Genomic DNA, 26,995 nt, shown 5'->3' with positions numbered 1-26,995 from the left:
CCAAATAAGTTTTGAATTAAAATTCAAAATTATATAGATAAGGTTCCAAAGGTTCAGGTTCAAAAGGTTCAAAGGGTCATGCCACATGGGCGTCCAATTTCTAACATAAATTCAAATGTTATACATATTCCCAAAGGTCACTTATTTGTATATAAATAAGTGACAGCAGGTTTGGAATAATTGACACATATATATATTTATGAATCAGAAGTTTACCATTTTCTAACTTTCGGATAATCGACATTCTCGCGTGATAAACACCCTCACGGGTATTTCGATCAATTGCCATTGTTAGATTATCTTTCAGTGGTATCAGAGCAAGTTTGTACACATAATCGCAAATGTCAAATTACAGTCCGAAAGAACGTAAATTTTCTGAAAAGTTTTTACCGAAAATTCAGAGTATAATTGATCATCAATCTTCGGCTTTGGTTAATTCTGTTTGTTTATTTTATCATCACCAACGTGTTGTATTCCCAGAAAACTATCCAAAGAAAATAACCGTTGGTGATGCTATTGTTTTGAACCTTGCCGAAAGTGAGGCCGAATTGTACCGTTGGAAACAATTTTATAAAATATTTTTTCGGTTCGAATTGAGTCTCCAAATTGGCATCATCTTGTTCTTCTCAGAATTTTGATCACAACGGTGAAATTCGTTGTGAAAAACGGAAGATTTGATCCTCAAAATTCAAATTTTAGTCTATGGTCTCCGACTCCAATTGCCGAAGAAGACGACCGGAATAATACCTTTGGAGCCGTTGCAGCGTCTGAGTTAAATATAAATTCCATTGGGCCACACTCAAAAATTAAAAGAAAAGGCCCAAAAAATAAGAGTAACTGCAAGAAAATCAATTCCTTTGGGCTGCAAAATTAAAAGACATTTTTTGGGCCAATCCAAGAATCGGCCCAAGTCAATCAGAAGGAGCCCAGCAGCCCAAGGCCTTAAGGATCACCCAGCCCAGCGACGCAGCCCAACAGCCCAACGTTGCAGCCCAGCGTGCGCCTAGCTCCGCGCGTCGACCCAGCGCCCAGCACACCGCGTCCGTCTATTCTGCCCGACCCGCATGTTGACCCGCGCCCTGATCCGCACGTTGACCAACGGTTCACGCCGGTTCGGTCTCAACCAGTCCAAACCGGTCCAGCACAATACTTAGACCGGCAACAACCTGGTCCAATCGGTTTTTTGGCTCGTTCTCCCTCATTTCAAGGTCGTTTTCAGTCATTCAAAAGCCAAAATTTCCAGAATTCTTCTAAGAATTTTTCCGTGGATCGTTGTACTAAATTTTCTGAAAACAAAATTCGAGGAGGAGGCTATCCAAGGGTGTTACCAAGGAAAACATCCAAAGAACCATTGTTTAAAAGGCCCCATTGTGTTTCTTGGGCTCGTAACTATTATTACAATACTCATAAGCAAAGTATTAGGTCTATAACTACAAGGCAACAGTACTGTTCCATTCCTTCGCATGATTTTCATCATCGGGGCCGATTCAATAACTACAAGGCTTATCCTTATTAAGACCTGTTGTTGTCTTTAATTTTGCTTATTTTTATTTTTAGTTTAATATTGTAATATTCACATTTGAAAGTTTCATATTCACATTTGAATTTTCATAGTAACACATTTTGTTTTTAACATGGCTATTAAAAATACAATGGATTCTTCAAGAATCGAGATGCTTAATGGAAATAATTTCCGAGCATGGAAATGCCACATTTCTTATCTTCTTACACATGAGAAAACATTGCATACTTTATTGACTTCTAAACTAGATGATGATTCTAATTGGTTTCAAAATAAATGGATAGAAGATGATGCAATGACTAAGGCAACTATGTTACATAATATGAAAGATAACATTATTCCACTCTTTGAAGAACATGAAACTGCAAGACAACTAATAGAAGCACTAGAAAGTAAGTATGGCGTTCGATCGGATACTCAAATTCAATTGCTCTTGGACAAATATAATAACACTTGTATGAGTGATAAAGAGAGTGTTGGTGATCATGTTAATCAAATGGAATTAATTGCTAAAGAATTATCCAACGCTGGTCATTCTTTGTCGGACAAGATGCAAATAACAACCATACTTAATAGTCTTCCATTGTCTTGGGATCATGTTATCACATCTCTAATGCATAGCGGACGAGAGATTTCAATGGTAATATTGCATGTACTCTTAGTTTTGGAAGAAGAAAAAATGAAGCGCAGGCGTAAATAAGGATTGTCTTCTAACTTGTTGATGGCACAATCTTCACCACAACCACAGAATAATACCCACACACCATTCAATAAGAAAAAGACTACTTTTTTCAAGAAAAAATGGAAGAAGAGATTTCAGAAAGGATAGAAGAAACCGCAAGAATGGCAAAAACAACAACATCACCAGCATTAGATAAGTCCATGTTACAAGTGCAGTCAAAAAGGTCATATAAAAGCCAATTGCCCTTAGAAGAAAGCAGAAAAAGGATAATAACCCCATTACCATGACAATTTCTGAAGCAATGGTGCTTGAGCCTTCATCAAATTCATGGTGGATTAATTCTGCTGCAACTAGACATATTGTGCAAAATAAAGACATGTTCGTGGATTTTACTGAAAAGAAGGTTGGTGAACATAGAATCTACATGGGCAACAACTCCTATAGTGATGTTTTGGACATCGGCAATTGTCAATTCTCTATTGATGAAACTTCTATTGTGCTTCATGATGTGCTTTATGTACCCAACATTCGACGAAATTTAATTTCAGTTCCGGTGTTAACTCAAAAAGGTTTTGAGATTAATTTTAGGTTTAACACAGTATTGATTAAGAAAGGAAGTGTATTAGTGAAAGGTGTAAGAGTGAATGACATGTACTCTCTTCCTATTGATAATAAAGTATGTATTTCTGATTATTTGCATGTTTCTACTAGTAATAGTTCTTATTTATGGCATTTAAGGTTAGGTCATATTAATAAAAATAAAATGTCTCGAATGTTTAAAAGTGGCTTCTTGCCTAAAGTATGTTATGATGATTTTGATATATGTGAACCATGTATCAAAGGTAAAATGACTAGTAAGCCATTTTTTAAACATTGGAAATCATCGGAATTACTTGAAATAATTCATTTGGACATTTGTGACCCTTTAAGAACTAAAACTCATCGAGGCATGGAATACTTTATTACTTTCACTGATGATTATTCAAGATATGGACATATCTACCTTCTTAAACACAAATCAGAAGCACTTGACAAGTTTAAGGAATATAAATTAGAGGTAGAAAAGCAACTTGGTCGGTTCATTAAACACTTGAATAATAATAGAGGTGGCGAATATGAAGCTATGGACTCTTTTTGCAAGGACAATGGCATAAAACATTTGTTTACAATGCCATACACACCACAACAAAACAGGGTCGCAGAAAGACGAAATTGTACTCTCATGGAAATGACAAGGTCTATGATGGCTCATGCTGATCTTCCCATTCATTTTTGGACAAAAGCCAAACCTCTAACCCCTTACGAGTGCTGGCATGGAACTAAACCTAATGTTCAAAATCTCAAAGTTTGGGGATGTAAGGCACATGTACTTATTTCCAAACCTTTAAGGGATAAATTGAGAAGCAAAACTTAGGAATGCAAGTTTATTGGTTATGTCGAAAATAAGAGTGGTTATCGTTTTTACCATCCCGAACATGGATTAATAGACAGTAGAGATGCTATTTTTCTTGAATCCACTGATCTTGTTACTCCTATTGAACAAATTGAATTGCTCTCTGAAGTATCTCCGGATTCTTCTTTTCCTTCTTTATCACACAGTTCACATATTCTTCCTGAACCATCTAATAGTGGGAGCAAACGCAAACTACATGCCGTTGTTTTACCTACTTCGAATCCTGAGATAAGTGGGAGTAAGAGAGCAAGACGTCCATCTACGTCTTTGAAAGATTATTATGTTTTTCAAGTTGAAGAACTTAATAACTTAGTAGATGATCCTATTAGTTATAAAGAAGCAATGAGTAGTAATGATGCTACACAATGGCTTGAGGCAATGAATGAAAAACTTGACTCGATCAAGAAAAATGATGTTTAGGAATTAACCGATCTTCCGAATAGAAGAACAACCATTGGTTGCAAATGGGTTCTTAGAAAGAAATTCAAAGTAGATGGAACTTTGGAGAAATACAAGGCCATGTTAGTAGCTAAGGGATTCACTCAACAACCTGGAATAGACTTCGTAGATACATACTCTCCTGTTGCAAAATTTGCCTCAATAAGGATTCTAATGGCGGTAGTAGCCATGATGGATTTGGAATTGCATCAATTAGATGTTAAAACAGCTTTTCTCAATGGAGAATTAAAAGTGGAAATTTATATGATGCAACCTGATGGTTTCCAGAACCAAGGCAACGAGGATAAAGTCTATAAGTTGAAGAAATCCCTGTATGGACTTAAGCAATCTTTAAGACAATGGTACTTGAAATTCCACCAAGCCATTTTAGAAATGGGCTATGTTGTAAGTCCATTAGATCACTGCGTTTATATCTGGAAAAATGATGACAAGTTAGCAATATTGTCTTTATATGTGGATGACATATTGTTAGCAAGAAATTGTCCAGATATGATTATAAAAACCAAAAATTTCTTGGCATCTAGATTTGAAATGAAAGACATGGGTCTTGCAACCTATGTTCTAGGAATTAGAATTTCAAGAGATAGAAATTCAAAATTATTATATCATCAAGAGAAATATCTAGACAAGGTGCTCAAAAGATTTAATATGGATAACTGTAATTCTTTAAGTATGCCTGTTTGCAAGGGACAAAGTCTTAGTAAAAGTATGAGTCCTCAAACTAAGTCTGACGTTGAGGAAATGAGAAATGTCCCGTATGCCCAGGCAGTAGGCAGCCTAATGTATGCTATGACAAGCACAAGACTTGACATATGTCATGCAGTCGGATTGGTAAGTCGGTTTCAATCCAATCTAGGTAAGGAACACTGGCAAGCAGTTAAACGAATATTCAGATATTTAAAAGGCACTAAAAATTTGAAATTATGTTTTGGTTTGTGTAATCTAGACATAAAAGGATATACTGACGCGAATTTTGCAGGAGATGTAGATGATAGAAAATCTACTAGTGGTCATGTGTTCTTGTTTGGTGGAACAACAGTTTCTTGGTTAATTAAAAAACAGAGTTGTGTTGTAAAGTATACTATGGAAGCTGAATACATAGCTTACAGCACAGCTGTTAGTAATGTGGTCTGAATAAAACGATTTGTTAACAGTTTACAATTAGGTATACCTGTCAGACCGGTCAGTATGTTTTGTGACAATCAGTCTACCATCTCATTAATTAAAAGTGGAGCAAATAACTCTAAGGGAAAACATATTGATGTTAGTTACCACTATATTCAGGACATAGTGGAGAGAGGTGGAATTAAAGTTAACTATATACCCTCAGAAGAGATGGTGGCTGACCCTATGACCAAAGGGTTGTCTCTGGAAAAATTCAGAGAACATATAACTAATATGGGATTGAAAAATACCTAGCCAGGTGATTTAGCTACTTATATAAGAGCATAGTCGGATGACTTTGGGGACGCCTAGATAACCGATGTTTTTGCGACTTCATCTTGCATGGAAACATGTGTTTGGTCAGGTAACAAGATAGAGGAATTGACAAGGTACGAATATCATAGTTAGCATGAGATGTAAAGTCCATAATATGCAATGTGCAAACTAGATGATATTGTCTGCTTGATCAACAAAAAGTCATTAATAAGGTGTGATAAGGAAAACCTTTAGGAATGGGACTTAAAGGAAGTACTTAACAATAATTTCAGTGCAGGTCGACATATGAAAAATGTGTACGGCTGAAGTCGTCAATGGTGATTAGGTATGGACTATGAACCCATCACTGAAAATTGATGTCGTTCACTTGTTATATAGTGAATTGAAGTCATCTAGAATGTGTTGTCAGCGGGAGAACACGTTCATTCGAGTGCGATCAGATTGGTGGCAAAAATGTGCACACGTATGGCCAAGTCACAATTAGACGTCGATCTATGAGGTAATTTCATAGATGAAAGTTGACATGAGACAAAATTTTGGTACCAAGGTTAAAAATGCTCAACTCAGGTTTATCATCTTATTATGGTGTGTTCAAGTGGGAGATGATGGAATAAAGAGTGACCACACCATAATGTGGTGTGACTCACTTCACTCAATCTTCTCTCTCTTAAAGTTCTGAAGAACCTTCCCGCAAGAATGTTGAAACTATCTATTAGTTAGTTAATGGTTTGAATTTAAACATCAATAGACACAACTCATGGTGACTATTGTGATATGAAACAAATTCAAATGTTATACCTATTCCCAAAGGTCACTTATTTGTATATAAATAAGTGACAGCAGGTTTGGAATAATTGACACACATATATATTTATGAATCAGAAGTTTACCATTTGCTAACTTTCGGATAATCGACATTCTCGCGTGATAAACACCCTCATGGGTATTTCGATCAATTGCCATTGTTAGATTATCTTTCACTACTCACAAAAAGTCTCTTAAGCAAAAGAGAAGAGATCTTGGGTAGGAATGTCTTGTTAATTGATTGTAACTTGCGTCATAACTTGCAGCCATTGGTTCATTTAAGTTCTTACATTGACAAAGTTTGTTGTTTGTTGAGGTTCAAAGACAATAGACTTCCCCGATAGATATTCAAGTAGACAAGTCAGAAGCTCTTAATCCAGATATTCAGCCTGAAGCACTTCTCTATGACACCTTTGAACCAATAACATATGCTAAGGAAATTTCCATGTCAGAACGCCACTCCCTAGTTGTGAGTGATCTTGATGACCCACTGTTTATAGATATAAAAAAAATCGAAACAATTGGTTAAACCAAACCGAACTGGCTATATTTGGTTTGTTTTTAAATATGAATCAATCTGTGCAGTTTTCAAATTTTTTTTTTCCAGTTTCTATTAGGTATCACTTTAGGCACCTTGGTATCGAATTAAACCGAAAACGACTGAAAGTTTCCCATATTAAACATAATATATATTATATATAATGATATTGGTTGAGTACAAAGTTCACTTGATTCACTTAATTGTTTATTTTTTCTTAAATATTCTAGGTTTGACATTGCTAATATGATAAGTTATTAGTTTGCTATTCATATGTGCTTTGGTCAAGTTTTGCTACTACTATGCTTACATAGCCATAGTAGATGTTCATGTCAATTTTTATTTTTTATTTTAACTCTACCCGATAGACTTGTGATTAGTCTTATGGGATAATTGTTTTAAACTTTGGTTTTGCTTTGGTGTCAAGGCTTCGATTTTCAGATTATATTTTGTTTCTAATTTTACTTCAATATTTTTATATAAATTATTTACTATCTTACAAATTTAAAAAGTAACTCAAATTTAAGAAGGCTCTAAACCGATTAAACGCACCGAGCTGAACCGTTTGAATTGGTGTGGTTTGGTGCAGTTTAGTGAAAAAAATAGCCTATATCGGTTCTCAATGTAATAGAACCAACATTATTGGTTCAGTGTAAAATTTCACCTAAACACCGACCGTCCCGAATTGATTACATCCCTATCATTGTTAGAATAGGTCTCTAAGCAAGATGTGAATTTTTGTATGGGGTGTTCTAAGTGAATCCAAGCCCCAAGATATTGCAATGTGGGTCTAGACGATATGGAAACTATTGGCAAATTTCCTTAACCCCATGACCATGATCAAGGCAAGCCCAAGAGAGAGTCACGGATTGAAGATAGTATCAACAATCCAAGCTTGTTTCGCCCACCTCGGTGCAGAGCTCTTTGATCCAGATGTTTCAGTCTTGATAGCATCATGTTCTATCATTTTGAATGTCTTTTTTTTATTAAAAAAAAAAAAAAAACTTTTTTGGAGGGTTTTGCTACAGTGGCTGGTGGTTTTGAATGTGGCTGCTTGATGGGTTTATCTTGATTGCTATGCCTTTTTGGTTGCTGGTGGTTCCTTTGATATATTGGATGTGAACATGTTGTATTGAACTTTGTTCTATCTATATATTTGTCTTTTAATTTTCCTAAAAAAAAAAAAATATTATCTTATATCAAACAATTAAAAATAACCACTCTCATTTTATCTCATGTCCTGAGTATTATAAAATCCTTTTTGACCCCTTGATACATATCTAATTAGACAAGAGCATCTATTTACATACCATATAACATCTCAGTGCACACTATTGCAGGGTACACCACACCACACACAATTTTGATTTACTATTACTTTTTTGGGACAATTACAAAAGAAAAAAAACTCACACACACACACAAGATTTGAGTCTTATAACAAAATAAACATTGAGTTTTTAATTTTGTCAATTTAAATTCTAAACTTTTGATTTGTTTTCAATCTAAACCATTTGCGTATTTTTTAAAGTAAAATCAATAAAAAATTTAGTATTTTACTCATTAAACTCAAAGAAAAATATATTTTAGACATTTTATGTATACTTACATTGATTTTAATGACTAAAATAATATTTTTTGGGTCAATTTCACTTAACGGAAATATACAAATAGTTTAAATTAATTGATTATAATTTAAATTGATAAAATTAAAAATTAAAAATTTATTTTGTTAAAATGCTAAAACCTTGCCTTTCGTTGTTGGTTGTTGTTGTTGTTGTAATTGTCCTTATTTTCTTTTACAATTCACACCACATATAATTGTTGTTATAATTGTCCTTATTTTCTTTTACAATTCACACCACATAATCCTATAATACCCTTATCATCTAACCTATCTCTAACACTAACCAACCACCACTGACTGCAACCTTTTCCACTGCCGATGCTGCCTTTTCTGTCTTTCTTTGCCACCCTCTCTCTATCCCAACCCCCTCCATTTCCCTACGCCGCCGTTGTCAAGGAGAATAACACTATACAAATAATTGAAAACATAAAAAAATAGGTAAGTTACACTAACTTGTCCTTAGGTTCGGGAAAACACAGTTAGCCTACACTTTTTGACATAATTACAATCAGTGTGTTTAGTTTGAGTTTTCTGAATTAAGTTTTTTGAAAATTGACTTTTTTGATTTTTGTGTTTTTTTTAGTGAATATTTTTTAAATTTTAAACATTTTTTTTTACTTTTTTAGATGCACCTTACTTAGATGTATCTAAAAAGTAAAAAATTTGTGAAAAAATATTTTAAAAAATTAATAAATACATAAAAATACAAAAAATGTACTGAATTCTTTTATTTTTTTTGTATTTTTGATATTTAGTGAATTTTTAAAAGATTTTTTTTACAATTTTTTTACTTTTTAGGTGTATTTATGTTAGGTGTGTCTAAAAAGTAAAAAAATTACTTAAAATATTAAAAAAATTCAGTAAAAACAAAAAAACAAGAAAAATAAAAAAGTAGAATTTTCTGAAAAGTGTTTTTTGAAAAGTAGTAACAAGCAATGATTTTCTTTGACATTTTAATTCACATAGCAATTAAATCATTTTTATCAGTAATTTGTGAATTGTATGAATAAAAAAGAATAATATTGTCATCTATTTTGAACTAAAATGTATAAAATTTTAAATCCCAAATCCTAAATCTTAAATCATAATAATTGTAATAATCCTAGACCCTAAACCCTAATAATCTTAATAACCCTAAATCTAAACTCGAAATTCAGGATATCTGTATCATATTCAATGTCAATGTCATACATTTTATCCGAAAAATGATAAAATGTTATATTCAGTTCACACTATTTGTCTGACAAAATCGACAAGATTGTTCGTGTCATTTAAAATTTGTAAAGAAAGTAGCTATAATCATTAAATTTGTGGAGAGATCGCTTCATGAGAAATTCTATTATGCACACTCCTTGAAAGTAGTATACCATATGTACCCTTAGTTATACCATTTTCTTCTTTACTTATAACCAATTTTTATTTTATTTTTATTTTTATTATGACATTATTTTAGTTAAGACTCATGAAATCTTTGATTTTGACTCATATAGAGTTTGATTAGAAAATATATAATTATGCCGTTTTCTTACTTACTTATAAGATACATATAACACATACTTTTTGCCAATATTTATGCTGTTTCATATGTTTTTTTAAGAGGAATTATCTTATCTAATTAGGCTGTGTGCCCTTCCAATTCTAATTGTCTTGTCTAATTAAGTTATGTGCCTTTCCAATTCTATCAATTGCTTTATGTAACACATGGAATAAAAAATAATAAGTATGTAACTAATAAAATTATAAGGACATAATAGGTAAGATATGAGATGCACGTATGGTAATAACTTTTTTGTTTTTTAGGGTGCAATTTTGTTAAATTTGAGAAGAACACCCCCCATCCCGGCTCCTATTTATTTCCCACCTGTATTTGTTGCCCTAGATCGATCGTTTATCTCTGTCGGCGTTGATCCAACGGTCCTCTCGCTCTAGCCGCCTCTCCCTCCGAGCAACCCTCCCATCGAACCCGTTTGTTGCTCTATATTTCTCTCTGTCGGTGATCCTTTCTCACCAACAATGGTCCTCCCTGTCCCGCTCGAGTCGAAAAATCGCCGCTGGGATTCAAGTCCCAACTAGCACAATCCCTAATTCATCGGCGAGAAGCATCAGTAGATTCAACCACCACTACCACCGCGGTCCTCCTCCTCCATCGTAGCTCTCACAGGTATTCCCTTCTCTCTCTCTCTCTCTCTATGCATACATATACACACTGTATTTCTAGTCTAATATATGCTGTGATTTTTGTAATATTTTGTCTCCCTTTCTCTGTAATGTGTATGAAAATATAGATCTTAGATCTTGCTCATAACGATTCCTTTCTTTTGATTCACAATCTTCTCAATCTAATAAATATGTCGCTGATTTGCTCCCCAAGAATTGGCAATTGCTCTGGTTTTTTTGTTCTTCTGTTGCAACTTCCCTTCACTGTTGAACAGTAAGAGAGCCAAGAATAATTAGGGTTTCTCTGTGTGTAAATTATTATTATTATTATTATTTTTTGTTTGATTGTGAATTTGTAATCCCAGGTTCTATTCATGATTATGAATGCGTATTCTATTGATAGATTATATTTCTAGGTTCCTAACACCGGCCATGCTGATGAGGAATAGCAGCGCAACGCTAATTGCCTTTGTGATTAGATTAGATGTTTTGTGGTTGGAGTTGTGCTGGAATATTTTCCTTTCTTTTTCCAGTTGCTTGACTGATTATGATTTGAAACCAAGTTACCCATGCAGAGCTTCATCAATTTTTTTTTTTCTTTCTGATATATATATATATATATGAAATATGTGTATATTTATGTACATGTGTATATATATATATATATATTGGATCACTACATCTACAAAAACATCTCATAAGAAATATTGTCGCTTAGACACCAAATACTAGTGACTGCGAACAAAGGACTAGCATTAAGGAAACATGTATTGTCCATATAGCGATATGCATTATGGTGCTTGATACAGGATAAAGCAAGCACGCCTGTTAATGACTTACGAGAATGACCTAACCGCAATCACTTCTAATGGTCTGACTCTACGCGATTTGAATGATGTCCCACTAACCCTAACTTTGTACTACCCATCATTAAGCACAAACCCAGGAATAACATTAATTATAGTTTTATTTTATTTTATTTTATTTTATCTTAATTATGCCATATATGGTGTCATGATCTACTGTGCTGGAGGGGGTGGCCTAACGGCGGTAGCCAAAAGACAAATTTGTTCCTGTAATTGATTTTGGATTTCTTCAATTTGTTGATTACAGTATTCTACTTGTTGATTAGCCCAATTATCATTCGGAAATATGGTAAGAAACCGTATATAATTATTACGTCGAGAAATATAATAATATAATATTTCATTTAAAATAACAAGAATATCAACAAAACTCATACATAATAAAAATTTAAAAAGAAATACTTACAAGTATTGTCACTATTCTTTTATTGTTATACTTCAAACGGTAGGGAGGAAATTACACACTGAGAGTGAGAGGGAGAGAGTACAAACTTATAAACTGGAAAATAAAATTGCGTGCCTTCAACAAGGGTGAGACATCCCTTAAATAGAAAAAGAAAAGCTAATGGATAAGGATGAGCGAGACAAGTGGCGTGTCCTGGTTGGTGGTGGAGTCGATTATCTTATCTCCTCGAAATTCCCTTATCGCCGGTGTCGACAAAGGCCTGTTGGTTGACCAGCTGGTATTATGGTAGACAAGGAATCTACTTTAGCCGAAGGTAGATTTGTCGTGACATGAAGCTGGAAAGTGGTGCTGGATTGTTGGTGGAAAATGCATTATTCCGCTTTTCCTTTTTCTTTCTTGTCTTTTTCTTTGCCTATCTTTTCAGCAATAATTCCTATCAAGGAATCCCAAAATCTCCAAGATTTGGGTCGGCATCTACTGGATCTTGTGATTCGCCTGCCAATACTGTGAATTCATTATCATCCTCCTAAGGATTAGTATGGCCTTCATCTTCTGGATCTCCATGACTGGTACCAGATTTCATACTGGTATCATCTCTGGTGAATGACTGAAGAAATTGTTCTTTCATATAGTCTATACTTTTGATGACTAATTCTTGTTCTGAAAGTGCTGGATATTTTTATCGCAATTCATTTTGAATCTGGACAAAAGGATTCTGGACTGTTGGTGCAGCCGGGATAAGCTTGGGAGTAGCATCCCAGCAAGCCTGTATATGACTTTTAATTTTCTGGAGGAGTTCTTGATGAGGTTTTGGATCATCCATTTTATTCAACCATTTATAAAAGAAAACTCTCTTTAGACGGGGAACTTTGTTCTGGAAATCACATTGGAAATTCCATTTCCAAATCCATGGGATACCAAAGCGAATAACAAAATGGACTGTAGATTTAGACATAGAAATGTCCTTATATCCTGGAAGGTCGTATGCAATTTGCCATTCTTTAAATGCATTGCGAATATCTTCTGGAAAGGCATCGATTTGAATACCAAATTTATCCCACCAAATGAGAAACCAGTTTGGGAGATCGTTTTGAAAAATGTCAAGAAGAACACGGATAAACCAAGAATGATTTCGTGGGGGATTCATATAATAAAATGCTTGGGAAAAAGCATTGATATAATCCCAGTAACTGTAACGAGATTCTTTAGAGCGGATCCCAAGAGTACAGGTAACATGAGAATGCATACCACAAGCCGGCATGGGCAATATTTGCTGGATAGTAGCCTTACTGTAATTAATAGGGCTAGTTGTGCGGTTGGGCTCAGCAAAGGTATGTTTGAAATCAATAGAGGCAGTATCAACTAGGATCTGCTCATAAATGTATCTGTACTGATCAAAGTGAGGTAAAGAATGTTGAGTAGTCAAATACCTCCTTTTAATTTCCCATGGATCCTTCATTAATTGAATATCGGAATTTTCAATATAGAGGACGGTCTCCTCAATAATAAAATTCTGGACATAAGGTACTGGAGGAGTAAGGAGGACATCTTTAGCTGTATGGCTAGATTCCCCTTTTTTACTGGAAAAGGCATGTAAGCCTGGAAAGTCTGTATGATAGGGATTGGAACCCCTTCCTCAGCCCCGTCTGCCCGGGCCGCGGCCTCTACTGGACATTGTTTGGACCCTGCAAATATTCGCGGGTTAGAAAGTCAGGAAGAGAATTAGTTTCTCTTTTGATATATTCAATATCAAAATCAAATACTGAAAGTTGGCCCTGCCATAAGGCAAAAATTTGTTTTTGAGTCAGATTTTTAACATCTTTTTTAAAAATCTGTTTGCTGCGGAACAATCAACTCGGATAAAAAAATGTTGGTTTAATAAATCTTCCTGGAATTTTAAGACACATTTAACAATAGCTAAACATTCTTGTTTAATTGTCGGATAATTTTTAGTAGCTTGATGCCAAATACTAGAAGTAAATCTTAAAAGTTCTTCCTTTTTACTGTTGGGATTAAATTGTTTAAGTATGCCACCATAACCAAGATTAGAGGCATCGGTTTCAAAAATTTTCTTCCATTATGGATGTGGTAAAGAAAGACAAGGTAGAGTTTTTACTCTAGTCTTAATTTTCTAGACAGCTTCTGTATGCTCTGGTCCCCATGGAGGAGGATTTTTTCTAAGTTGGGAATATGAGATTGCTGGATCAGTAGCATGGTTAGGATAGTAATCATGGATATAATTCAAGCTTCCTAAAATCGCTGTAATTGGGTTTTATCTTTAATTTCGTCTGAAAATTTAGATGCAAATTCCATACTTCTATTAATGGGAATAACAGTACCATTATGGATATTATGACCCAAAAATCAGATTGTGGTTTGAAAAAGTTGCATTTTTGATGCAGAAACTACTAATCCATTTTTAATGATAACATGCTTAAAAATATTAAGATGTTTCATATGCTGGTCAATTGATGAAGAAAAAATTAAAACATCATCAATGTAATAAATGGAAAATTCTGTATAAGGATTGAAGATGTCATTCATAATATGCTGGAATTCAGATGGTGCATTTTTTAATCCAAATGGCATAACATTCCATTCAAAATGCCCAAAGGGTACTGGAAAAACAGTTTTGTATCTATCTTGTTCAGTGATTTGGACTTGCCAATATCTTGATTTCATGTCAAATTTAGAAAATATCACTGCATCCTGGAGGTGATCTAAAAGATCTTTTTTATTAGGAACTGGATACCTAATCCACTGTAAGACTTCCTTCAAAGGTTTGTAATTAATGACCAATCTTTTTTAATCTTGCTTAGCCTCTCAGAAAGAGAATTTACTGAGTCATTGTAGCATAACGATCTTAGTTTAACATTAAACACCTCGTTTAATAATTACCCAAAAAAAAAAACACCTCATTTAAGTTTTCTGAAATCACTTAAGCGTTCAATACTCAAGTCTAAAACGATAAATTTGAATCCCTTTTAATTTTCTTCCTATTTCGCTTTCTTTTCTTTGACTTTCTTGTCTAGCTCTCAAGATGATAGTTTCTCTCCAATTCTCTCCGTGCTTCTCCATCCTTCTCTCTTTCATTCAAGGAGCTAATTAGCTTGGGACCCTAATTGTTCCATTAGCTTAAGTGGCCAAGTTGAACTCAAACAAATCTTGCTTAGCCTCAAAGATAGAGAATTTACTAAGTAATTGCAACTTAACGATATTAGTTTAATATAAGCACCGCATTTAAGGTTTTCCAAATTGCTCAAGTGTTCAATTCTCAAGTCCAAAAAGACGAATGTGAATTCCCTATGATTTTTTTTCCTATTTCTCTTTCTTTTCTCTAACTATTTCTTCTCTCTCTCAAGAAAAAAGTTTCTCTCTAACTTTCTTTGTGCTTCTCCGTCCTTCTCTCTTTTGTTCTAGGAACTAATTAGCTTGGGCCCCTAATTGTTCCGTTAGTTTAAGTGGCCAAGTTTAACTCAAACAAATCTTGCTTAGCCTCTAAGAAAGAGAAGTTATTGAGTAATTGTAGCTGAACGATATTAGTTTAACATAAACACCTCATTTATGATTTTCGAAATCACCTAAGTGTCCAAGTCTCAAATCAAAAATGATTTTTTTTTTCCTATTTCTCTTTCTTTTCTCTAACTATCTCTTATGACTCTAAAGAAAAAAGTTTCTCTCTAACTTTGTCTGTGCTTCTCCATCCTTCTCTCTTTCGTTCCAGGAACTAATTAGCTTGGGCCCCTAATTGTTTCATTAGTTTAAGTGGCCAAGTTTAACTCAAACTAATCTTGCTTAGCCTCTAAGAAAGAGAATTTATTGAGTAACTGTAGCTGAACGATATTAGTTTACTTAAACACCTCATTTGTGATTTTTGAAATCACCCAAGTGCTCAATTCTCAACTCCAAAAGGATGAATGTGAGATTTTCTTCGTACTTCTCTTTCTTTTCTTGAACTTTCTCTTCTTCTCGCGCTCAAGATAAAAGTTTCTCTCCAACTTTCTCTGTGCTTCTCCATCCTTCTCTCTTTCGTTCAAGGAACTAATTAGCTTGGGACCCTAATTGTTCCATTAGCTTAAGTGGCCAAGTTTAAGTCAAACTAATGTTGCTTAGCCTCAAAGATAGAGAATTTACTGAGTAATTATCGATATTAGTTTGACTTGTCATTTAAGGTTTTCTAAATCACCTAAGTGTTCAATTCTCAAATCTAAAAGGATGAATTTGAATTCCCATTGATTTTCTTCCTCTTTCTGTTTCATTTCTTTAACTGTCTCTTCCAGCTCTCAAGAAAAAGGTTTCTCTCTAACTTCTTAGCGCTTCTCCATCCTTCTCTCTTTTTCGTTCTAGAAACTAATTAGCCTTGGCCCCCTAATTGTTTCATTTGTTCAAGTGGCGAAGTTTAAATCAAACTAATCTTGCTTAGCCTCTAACAAAGAGAATTTACTAAGTAATAAATTGTAACTTAACAACATTAGTTTAACTTCAATACCTCATTTAAGGTTTTCGAAATCTCCTAAGTGTTCAATTCTCAAGTCCAAAAGGTTTAATTTGAATTCTGTTTGATTTTCTTCCTATTTCTCTGACTTCTTGTCTAGCTCTCAAGAAGATAGTTTCTCTCTAACTTTCTCTGTGCTTCTCCATCCTTCTCTCTTTCGTTCTAGGAACTAATTAGCTTGGCCCCCTAATTGTTTCATTAGCCTAAGTGGCCAGGTTCAAATCGAACTAATCTTGCTTAGCCTCTAAGAAAACGAATTTACGGAGTAACTGTAGCTTAAAGATATTAGTTTAATTTAAACATCTCATCTGAGGTTTTCAAAATCACCTAAGTGTTCAATTCTCAAGTCCAAAAGGATGAATTTGAATTCCCTGTAATTTTCTTCGTATTTCTCTTTCATTTTCTCTCACTTTGTCTTCTAGCTCTCAAGAAGAAAGTTTCTCTCCAACTTTATCTATGCTTCTCCATGCTTCTCCATTCTGTTCTAGAAACTAATTGAAACTTTTTTCTTGAGAGATAGAAGAGATAGAGAAAAGAAAGAGAAATAGGAAAAAAAATTATAGGGAATTCACATTCGTCCTTTTGGACTTGAGAATTGAACACTTGGGCAATTTGGAAAACCTTAAATGCGGTGCTTATGTTAAACTAATATCGTTAAGTTGCAATTACTCAGTAAATTCTCTTTCTTAGACGCTAAGCAAGATTTGTTTGAGTTAAACATGGCCACTTAAGCTAATGGAACAATTAGGGTCCCAAGTGAATTAGTTTCCTTGAACGAAAGATAGAAGGATGGAGAAGCACGAAGAGAATTGGAGAGAAACTATTATCTTGAGAGCTAGACAAGAAAGTTAAAGAAAAGAAAGAGAAATTGGAAGATAATTAAAGGGAATTCAAATTTATTGTTTTAGACTTGAGTATTGAACGCATAAGTGATTTCAGAAAACTTAAATGAGGTTTTTTTTTTGGGTAATTATTAAACGAGGTGTTTAATGTTAAACTAAGATCGTTATGCTACAATGACTCAGTAAATTCTCTTTCTGAGAGGCTAAGTAAGATTAGTTTAAGTTAAACTTGGCCACTTTAGCAAATGAAACAATTAGGGGCGCAAGCTAATTTGTTCCCGGAACAAAAGAGAGAAGGATGGAGAGGTGCAGAGAAAGATAGAAACTTTCTACTTTAAGAGCCAGAAGAGTACAAAGTGCATGGAAGTACAAAGTAGTGTGGTTACTTCTGGCTATTTGCTACTTAGCTGTTGAGTGTGTTTATGCTCCTCATCAAATCTGCATGCGGCCCATGAACACATTTTGGGTTAAGTTGCTATTATGCTTGGGTTTTCTACTTTAATTCTGTGTTTTCTTTCTTTCATTTTGTCTGCTTAGATATGTTTTGTTAAACAGTTTATACTGGGTTGGACTAGGCTTTTTGCGATTTTGTTTTGTTTATTTTGGTTTTTGGTTCTGCTTCTTGTATAGTGCTTGGCTTGGGCCTGGGGTATGCCCCTTGTAGTGGTGTAAGTTAGAGAAAGTAAGAGAAAAGAAAGAGGAATTGGAAGAAAGTCAAAGGGAATTCAAATTCATCCTTCTGGGCTTGAGAATTTAACACTTAAATTATTTAAGAAACCATAAATGTGGTGCTTATGTTAAACTGATATAGTTAAGCTACAAATATTCAGTAAATTCTTTCTCTCAGTGGCTATGCAAGAATGGCAAATTGCATACAGTCACCTTCAAGGATATAAGGACATTTCTATGTCTAAATCTACAGTCCATTTTGTTATTCGCTTTGGTATCCCATGGATTTGGAAATGGAATTTCCAATGTGATTTCCAGAACAAAGTTCCCCGTCTAAAGAGAGTTTTCTTTTATAAATTGTGGAATAAAATGGATGATCCAAAACCTCATCAAGAACTCCTCTAGAAAATTAAAAGTCATATACAGGCTTGCTGGGATGCTACTCCCAAGCTTATCCCAGCTGCACCAACAGTCCAAAATCTTTTTGTCCAGATTCAAAATGAATTACGACAAAAATATCCAGTATTTTCAGAACAAGAATTAGTCATCAAAAGTATGGACTATATGAAAGAACAATTTCTTCAGTCATTCACCAGAGATGATACCAGTATGAAATTTGGTACCAGTCATGGAGATCCAGAAGATGAAGGCCATACTGATCTTTATGAGGATGATAATGAATTCACAGTATTGGCAGGCGAATCACAAGATCCAGTAGATGCCGACCCAAATCTTGGAGATTTTGGGATTCCTTGACAGGAATTATTGCTAAAAAGATAGGCAAAGAAAAAGCCAAGAAAGGAAAAGTAAAAGCGGAATAATGCATTTTCCACCAATAATCCAGCACCACTTTCCAGCTTCATGTCACGACAAATCTACTTTCGGCTAAAGTAGATTCCTTGTCTACCATAATACCAGCTGGCCATCCAGCAGGCCTTTGCCGACACCGGTGATAAGGGAATTTTGAGGAGATAAAATAATCGACTCCACCACCAACCAGGACACGCCACTTGTCTCGTTCATCCTTATCCATTAGCTGTTCTTTTTCTATTTAAGGGATGCCTCACCCTTGTTGAAGGCACGCAATTTTATTTTCCAGTTTATAAGTTTGTACTCTTTCCCTCTCTCTCTCTTGGTGTGTAATTTCCTCCCTACCGTTTGAAGTATAACAATAAAAGAATAGCGGCAGTACTTGTAAGTATTTCTTTTTAAGTTTTTATTATGTATGAGTTCTGTTGATATTCTTGTTGTTTTAAATGAAATATTAGATTATTATAATTCTCGACGTAATAATTATATCCAGTTTTTTACCATATTTCCGAATGATAATTGGGCTAATCAACAAGTAGAATATTGTAATCAACAAATTGAAAAAACCCAAAATCAATTACAGGAACAAATTTGTCTTTTGGCTACAGCCGTTAGGCCACCCCCTCTAGCACAGTAGATCATGAGACCATATATGGCATAATTAAGATAAAATAAAACTATAATTAATGTTATTCCTGGGTTTGTGCTTAATGATGGGTAGTACAAAGTTAGGGTTAGTGGGACGTCATTCAAATCGCGTAGAGTCAGACCATTAGAAGTGATTGCGGTTAGGTCATTCTCGTAAGTCGTTGACAGACGTGCTAGCTTTATCCTGTATCAAGCACCATTATTGGTATCAGAGCCATGTTTAAAGTTCATTATAGTTAGTTTTATTTTATTTTTAATTATACATATATGGTCATCATACAACCAGATGAGTACTCTTCCTACAGAAGAAGTAAATACAGTGGCCAATACAGTAGCTTCTACATCAGAAGCCAGAGAGTTTGTTGCTTATCAAGATGTCAAGGAGGCACTTGATAAATGGACAATACCAAAGGTTAAACCAGATACCATCTATAAGATAGGTATGCTAGACTTTTCTAGCAGAAAAATCATCAAAACCTTTGAACATGCAGCCTCAGTCCAAAATAATGATGAACTTATGTATTTAATACATATCCAGGATCTTTACCCTTTTTTACAGAAATACAAATACGTCCACATAGGACATGTTCAAGTGGCCTTTAAGCCATTGACCCTTCTACGTCAAAATACCAGTATTCAGTGTACATTACGAGATGGTAGATGTACCAATTGGAGAGCTTCACTTATGGGAGCCATAGAAACCAGTTTAGCTCATGGTCCAATATACTTTGATATATACCCAAATTTGAGCGTAGCCCTTGCAGATCAAAATCTTTCTGAGGTTTAAACTAAGAGTTTTGTCTCATTGTTATGAGTATCTTCCAGGATCACCACCATTTACGGTAATTTCCAGAATTTATTTAAAGGTTTTATCAACTTTAAATCCTTACATTAGAAAGCAGAGTGATCAAGGTCATACAGTGCTAATCGATACAAATTTATACAGTAGCCAAGTTGCTATGCCATAAATGATTGAATGGCAGAAAATAACTTTTCCAGACAGATGGCAAATTACCAATGCTGTTCCACCTCGACCTATTGTCCAGCAAAAACTGGATGATGTTATCCAAATTGAAGGAGGTAATGTCTTTCTTCGTTTCCAGCGACCACAAAGACAATTATCCAGGAGTATGTCAACCACTAGCGTTAGATCTACTCCTTTTAGAGAAGCCTATAGAGTAGACTTCCCTGAGTCATCCGGACATTCTACAGCTGAGCCTCTAGAATCAGTCATACAAGGTATGCCCTCTAGGTCACTAAGTAATCCTGACCACATAGATCCTATGGATCCAGTAGTCCAAGGGTTACAGTACTCAACAAATAGAATCCCACATGGTGTTTATGAACCACGGGAATCCAGTAGCAAAGGACCCTGTAGTCCTACAGCCAGTGACATGAATTTTGAAGTTTAATGAATTTTAATCCAGGAAGTGAAAATAGGAAAATCCTAAATCAGGATTTTTACCAGGATAAATATGCAAAATTCAGAGAATGGTATTTTGCAACACATACTTCAGACCAATTAAAAGAAACCAAAATTCAGTATTATAAGTATTTGGAAGAAAACCAAAAACTTCTATCATTTCCATTATGGTTTATGGAAAATGGTAGCATCCAGAATTCGCAAATAAATGTCTTAGCAAATGTTCATAAAAGTTGGGTAGCAACGGATGGTAATATAATTACTTCTATACATCCTCCACCCAAATCTCTAGAATTACTTCCTAGTGACTACTTCCAGTCAGCCTTTAGTTATTACTGCTTTTGTGGAACCTCCAGCAAACAGCACTAATACTTTGACAGTTAAGGAAATTATTCATATTTTTAAACAGCATAATTATACAAACCTTTTCTGTCAAACTATGGGCAAACAATTAACCAGAATTGAAGAAACAGTTGTTAATATTCAAAACACCTGTCATCTTCAACCAAAAACTCCAGACATACAACCTGTAGCTTTTAAGCCTACCCCTATAGTGACAAATTTTAATCTAAAACCTAAAAAGGATAATACAGAATTTATGGATACTCTTTTAAATAAGATTAAAAATCTTCATATAGGAGAATCTTCACAAGTTAACATGTTATCCAAAAATCATTTTAACTATCAAAATTTGGAATCACACCAAATATCTGAAATTCAGGCTAATTTCCAAAATGAACCCTCTTCTGTTAGTAAAGTCCATTATGGATCAAATATAGATAGAACTGTTTACATTGCTCCTAACAGGTATTATTATTCCAGACCTAGTCCTATGGATATCCTTTATGAAGAAGACTTTCTCCATAGCCAGAAATCATACCACAGTAGAACCATTTATGAATGGAATATTGATGGTCTTTCAGAATACTAGATATTTGAGGTACTTCAGCATATGCCCATGTTTGCAACAGTGTGCAAGCAGAATGAGAATATTGACCACCAAGTTGCTAGATTTATTGTTAGTGGTTTTATAGGACTACTCAAAGGATGGTGGGATAACATCCTTAGTACAACTCAAAATAATGAAATCCTAGGCTCTACTAGGGTTAAGATTGATCCAGATACTAGGGCAGAATCTACTGAACAAGATGCTGTTTACACTCTGGTAAACACTATAGTTCTCCACTTTATTGGTACTGTAACAGGTATTGAAGATCGTAGTAGAGAACTATTACAGAAATTAAGATGTCCATCTTTATCTCATTTTAGATGGTATAAAGATGTCTTCCTGATGAAAGTATATCGCAGAGCTAATGCCAATTCAGATCATTGGAAAGCTAAATTCATTGACGGTCTTCCTACTCTTTTTGCTGAAAGAGTCAGAAAGAAGTTATGAGATCGTCACAACCAATTAGCTATTCCATACAATAGAGATACCTATGGTCAACTCGTAGGTATTATCACTGATGAAGGACTTACTTTATGCAATGATCTTAAATTACAGCAACAGATGAAACATCATCTTACAGGAAGAAAAGAATTAAGCGAATTCTGCGAACAATTTGCCTATGATACAAAATTACAGTATCCTCAAAAACAGAAAAGGCATAAAATTGAAAAATCTCCAAAATATCATTCTAGGAGATACAGAAAACATAAATATGTTAAAAACCAAGTCCAGCAACAACCACCATCTAAAGGAAAACAAAAATCTTTCAGGAAAAAATCGAAATCTACAGTTAAATGCTACAAATGTAGACAGATAGGACATTATGCTAACCGTTGTAAGTCAAAGATACAACAAAAGCTAAATGAACTATCACTAGATAATGAAATCCGGCCGCAGATTCTCAGAATGCTTTCTGATGAATCAGATACTTCTTCAGATAATGAGGATGAGATTGCAGCACTTTATTCTTCAGATTCTGACACTGAATCTGAAAACTCTCCAGAAATTTGTGACTGCAAAACAAATCTTAATCAGATTTCCGATGAAGTCAACTATTGGAAAACTATAGTTGAAATAAATGGACTTGATATTGGAGGACCCAGTATCAATCTTCTTACAGAAGATGAGCAAAATATGATTAATATTGCTGATCAAATTTCTAATCCAGAAATGAAATTAAAATTCTTAGAATTATGTTTACAGCAACAGAAGCAGCAAGAAATTCTTCCTCCTCAGCACTACAGTATGAAAGAAGTTTTTCAAAGACTTTAACCTGTTACTGTTGAAAAATCTCTGACAATCTAGGATTTAAAAATGGAAGTCAATGCTTTAAAAGTTGAAATTAAACATTTACAAACTTCCAATATTGCTATTAATTCTGAAATAAAAAAGATTAATAGTCAATTACAAAACAAAGAAAAAGGGATAATTATCAATGAACCCGCTTCAAAATCCACTCCAGACTCAAAAGAGCTTGATTATCTCATGCTTATGAACACGGCAACCTTTCAGAAATGATATATCAAAATTACCTTGATGATAAAACCTGATTTTATCATAAAAGATGCTATTGCTCTGGTTGATAGTGGTGCTGATATGAATTGTATTAAGGAAGGATTAATTCTTACTAAATACTTTCATAAAACAACTCAGTCACTTACAAGTGCAAGTGGCAATTCTTTATATATCCAGTATACTTCCAGAAGTTTTAATCTGTAACTAAGGATTATGACTTCCCACTTCATTTGTTCTTATCAAGAACATGTCGCAGGCCATAATTCTTGGAACACCATTCCTATGTTTATTAATGCCAATCACTAAAATTGATTCCATAGGCATTCATACAACCCTAAATAATCAGCCGATTATTTTTGAGTTTATTACAGAACCATATACGAAAGAGTTAGATCAGATTAAAGATCTAGTTAATTTCAAAGAAAAACAAATTAATTTTTTACAAAAAGAAATTAGTTTTCTTACTACAGAACAAAGACTTCAACAGTCTTCTTTCCAGCAAAAAATCAAATCACTTGAACAAGAATTTCAACATGAAATCTGCAGTGATATTCCAAATGCTTTCTGGAATAGGAAGAAACACATAGTTTCTCTTCCTTATGAACCAGGTTATGATGAGCGGAAAATCCCAACCTGCGCTCGACCAAGTCAAATGAAGAAAGAGTATTTAGAGCTCTGTAAATCAGAAATTAATACTCTTCTCCAGAAAAACCTTATTCGTTCCAGTTATTCGTTCCAGTATATCTCCTTGGAGTTGTACTGCCTTTTATGTTAACAAAAATGCCGAAATTGAACGAGGTGTGCCAAGATTGGTCATTAATTACAAACCTTTGAATGAAGCCTTACAGTGGATAAGGTGTCCAGTTCCCTAATAAAAAAGATCTTTTAGATCGCCTCCTGGATGCAGTGATATTTTCTAAATTTGACATGAAATCAGGAGATTGGCAAGTCCAAATCACTGAACAAGATAGATACAAAATTGCTTTTACAGTACCCTTTGGGCATTTTGAATGGAATGCTATGCCATTTGGATTAAAAAATGTACCTTCTGAATTCCAGCATATTATGAATGATATCTTCCATCCTTATACAGAATTTTCCATTTGTTACATTGATGATGTTTTAATTTTTTCCTCATCAATTGACCAACATATGAAACATCTTAATATTTTTAAACATGCTATCATTAAAAATGGATTAGTAGTTTCTGCATAAAAAATGCAACTTTTTCAAACCACAATCCGATTTTTGGGTCATAATATCCATAATGGTACTATTATTCCCATTAATAGAAGCATGGAATTTGCATATAAATTTCCAGACGAAATTAAAGATAAAACCCTATTACAGCGATTTTTAGGAAGCTTGAATTATATCCATGATTACTATCCTAACCTTGCTACTGATGCAGCAATCTTATATTCCCGACATAGAAAAAATCCTCCAGAGCATATAGAAGCTGTCCAGAAAATTAAGACTAGAGTAAAAACTCTACCTTGTCTTTCTTTTCCACATCCAGAATGGAAGAAAATTGTTGAAACCGATGCCTCTAATCTTGGTTATGGTGGCATACTTAAACAATTTAATCCCAGCAGTAAAAAGGAAGAACTTTTAAGATTTACTTCTGGTATTTGGCATCAAGCTGCTAAAAATTATCCGACAATTAAACAAGAATGTTTAGCTATTGTTAAATGTGTTTTAAAATTTCAGGATGATTTATTAAACCAAAATTTTTTGATCCGAGTTGATTGTTCCGCAGCAAAACAGATTTTTAAAAAAGATGTTAAAAATTTGGCTCAAAAACAAATTTTTGCCACATGGCAGGGCCAACTTTCAGTATTTGATTTTGATATTGAATATATCAGAGGAGAAACTAATTCTCTTCCTGACTTTCTAACCCGCGAATATCTGCAGGGTCCAAACAATGTCCAGTAGAGGCCGCGGCCCGGGCAGACGGGGCCGAGGAAGGGGTTCCAATCCCTATCATACAGACTTTCCAGGCTTACATGCCTTTTCCAGTAAAAAAGGGAAATCTAGCCGTACAGCTAAAGATGTCCTCCTTACTTCTCCAGTACCTTATGTCCAGAATTTTATTATTGAGGAGACCGTCCTCTATATTGAAAATTCCGATATTCAATGGATGAACAGGAACAAATTTGTCTTTTGGCTACAGCCGTTAGGCCACCCTCTCCAGCACAGTAGATCATGAGACCATATATGGCATAATTAAGATAAAATAAAATAAAACTATAATTAATGTTATTCCTGGGTTTGTGCTTAATGATGGGTAGTACAAAGTTAGGGTTAGTGGGACGTCATTCAAGTCGCGTAGAGTCAGACCGTTAGCAGTGATTGCGGTTAGGTCATTCTCGTAAGTCGTTGACAGACGTGCTAGCTTTAGTTTGATTTGTTTTCTATCTAAATCATTTGCGTATTTTTTAAAGTAAAATCAATAAAAAAATTAGTATTTTAGTCATTAAACTCAAAGAAAAATATATTTTAGACATTTTATGTATACTTACATTGATTTTAATGACTAAAATAATATTTTTTGGGTCAATTTCACTTAACGAAAATATACAAATAGTTTAAATTAATAGATTATAATTTAAATTGATAAAATTAAAAATTCAAGATTTATTTTGTTAAAATGCTAAAACCTTGCCTTTTGTTGTTGTTGTTGTTGTTGTTGTTGTAATTGTCCTTATTTTCTTTTACAATTCACACCACATAATCCTATAATACCCTTATCATCTAACCTATCTCTATCACTAACCAACCACCACTGACTGCAACCCTTTCCACTACTGATGCTGCCTTTTCTGTCATTCTTTGCCACACTCTCTCTATCCCAACCCCCTCCATTTCCCTACGCCACCGTTGTCAAGGAGAATAACACTATACAAATTATTGAAAATATAAAAAAATAGGTAAATTACACTAACTTGTCCTTAGGTTCGGGAAAACACAGTGAGCCTACACTTTTTGACATAATTACAATGATTTTCTTTGACATTTTAATTCACATAGCAATTAAATCATTTTTTACCAGTAATTTGTGAAATTGTATGAATAAAAAAGAATAATATTGTCATCTGTACGAGCAAGAAATAATCTTCTCGTATAATCTTGTTGATCAAGTCTGCGTTCCTCCAAACGACGTCGCTTTACTCCTTGAAAACACAAACGTGAGCTAGCCGGTGGGTGTGTGTCAGATACCTGTCCGATGCCTAAGTCAGCAAAATAGACAAATAGACAAAAGCTCTGTGTATTCGAGAATCAAAGTTGTGTTACCTTTCCATAGGTGATGTTGTGAGCTTTTATAGGTTCCGTGTGGCGCAATCCTAGTAGGACTCTTATCTCGCCGTGCAGAGTCCTCTTAGGAATTACTCTCCTAAAAGATAATGCTTATCCTTCAACACCCCCCTCACTGCTTAAACCAAGTGAGATAGTCCTAACTCGGTGGTATATCCAAACGACCGAGCTAGCATTGCCATGGCACAATGACAATGTAACCGAGCTAACAATACTCATGTTGCATTTATCCCGGCACTTTATGTGTAATATGTACCTCGGCTTCGCCTGTAGATCGTGTTAACCATTGCGTACGTGGACCAAGCTACTCAATAGCAAGGTCTTGAGTTGAAGCCAAAAATACCTCGGCTCAAGATGGTTTGACCGAGCTAACTG

At 34.5% G+C, this 26,995-nt stretch overlaps 1 long non-coding RNA gene across 1 annotated transcript; it reads left to right on the top strand.

Moving 5' to 3' along the window:
- The first annotated feature begins 10,283 nt into the window (after positions 1 to 10,283).
- Positions 10,284 to 25,567, top strand: LOC114274924 (uncharacterized). Its single transcript, XR_003633553.2, has 2 exons — positions 10,284 to 10,686; positions 25,220 to 25,567. It is a non-coding gene; the product is annotated as an uncharacterized LOC114274924 (long non-coding RNA).
- The last annotated feature ends 1,428 nt before the right edge of the window (positions 25,568 to 26,995 follow it).

This window comes from Camellia sinensis, chromosome 13 (genome assembly GCF_055761805.1).
Source record: "Camellia sinensis isolate YWXY chromosome 13, ASM5576180v1, whole genome shotgun sequence".
Taxonomy (NCBI): Eukaryota; Viridiplantae; Streptophyta; class Magnoliopsida; order Ericales; family Theaceae; genus Camellia; species Camellia sinensis.
This window is presented reverse-complemented; position numbering and strand designations above follow the sequence as displayed.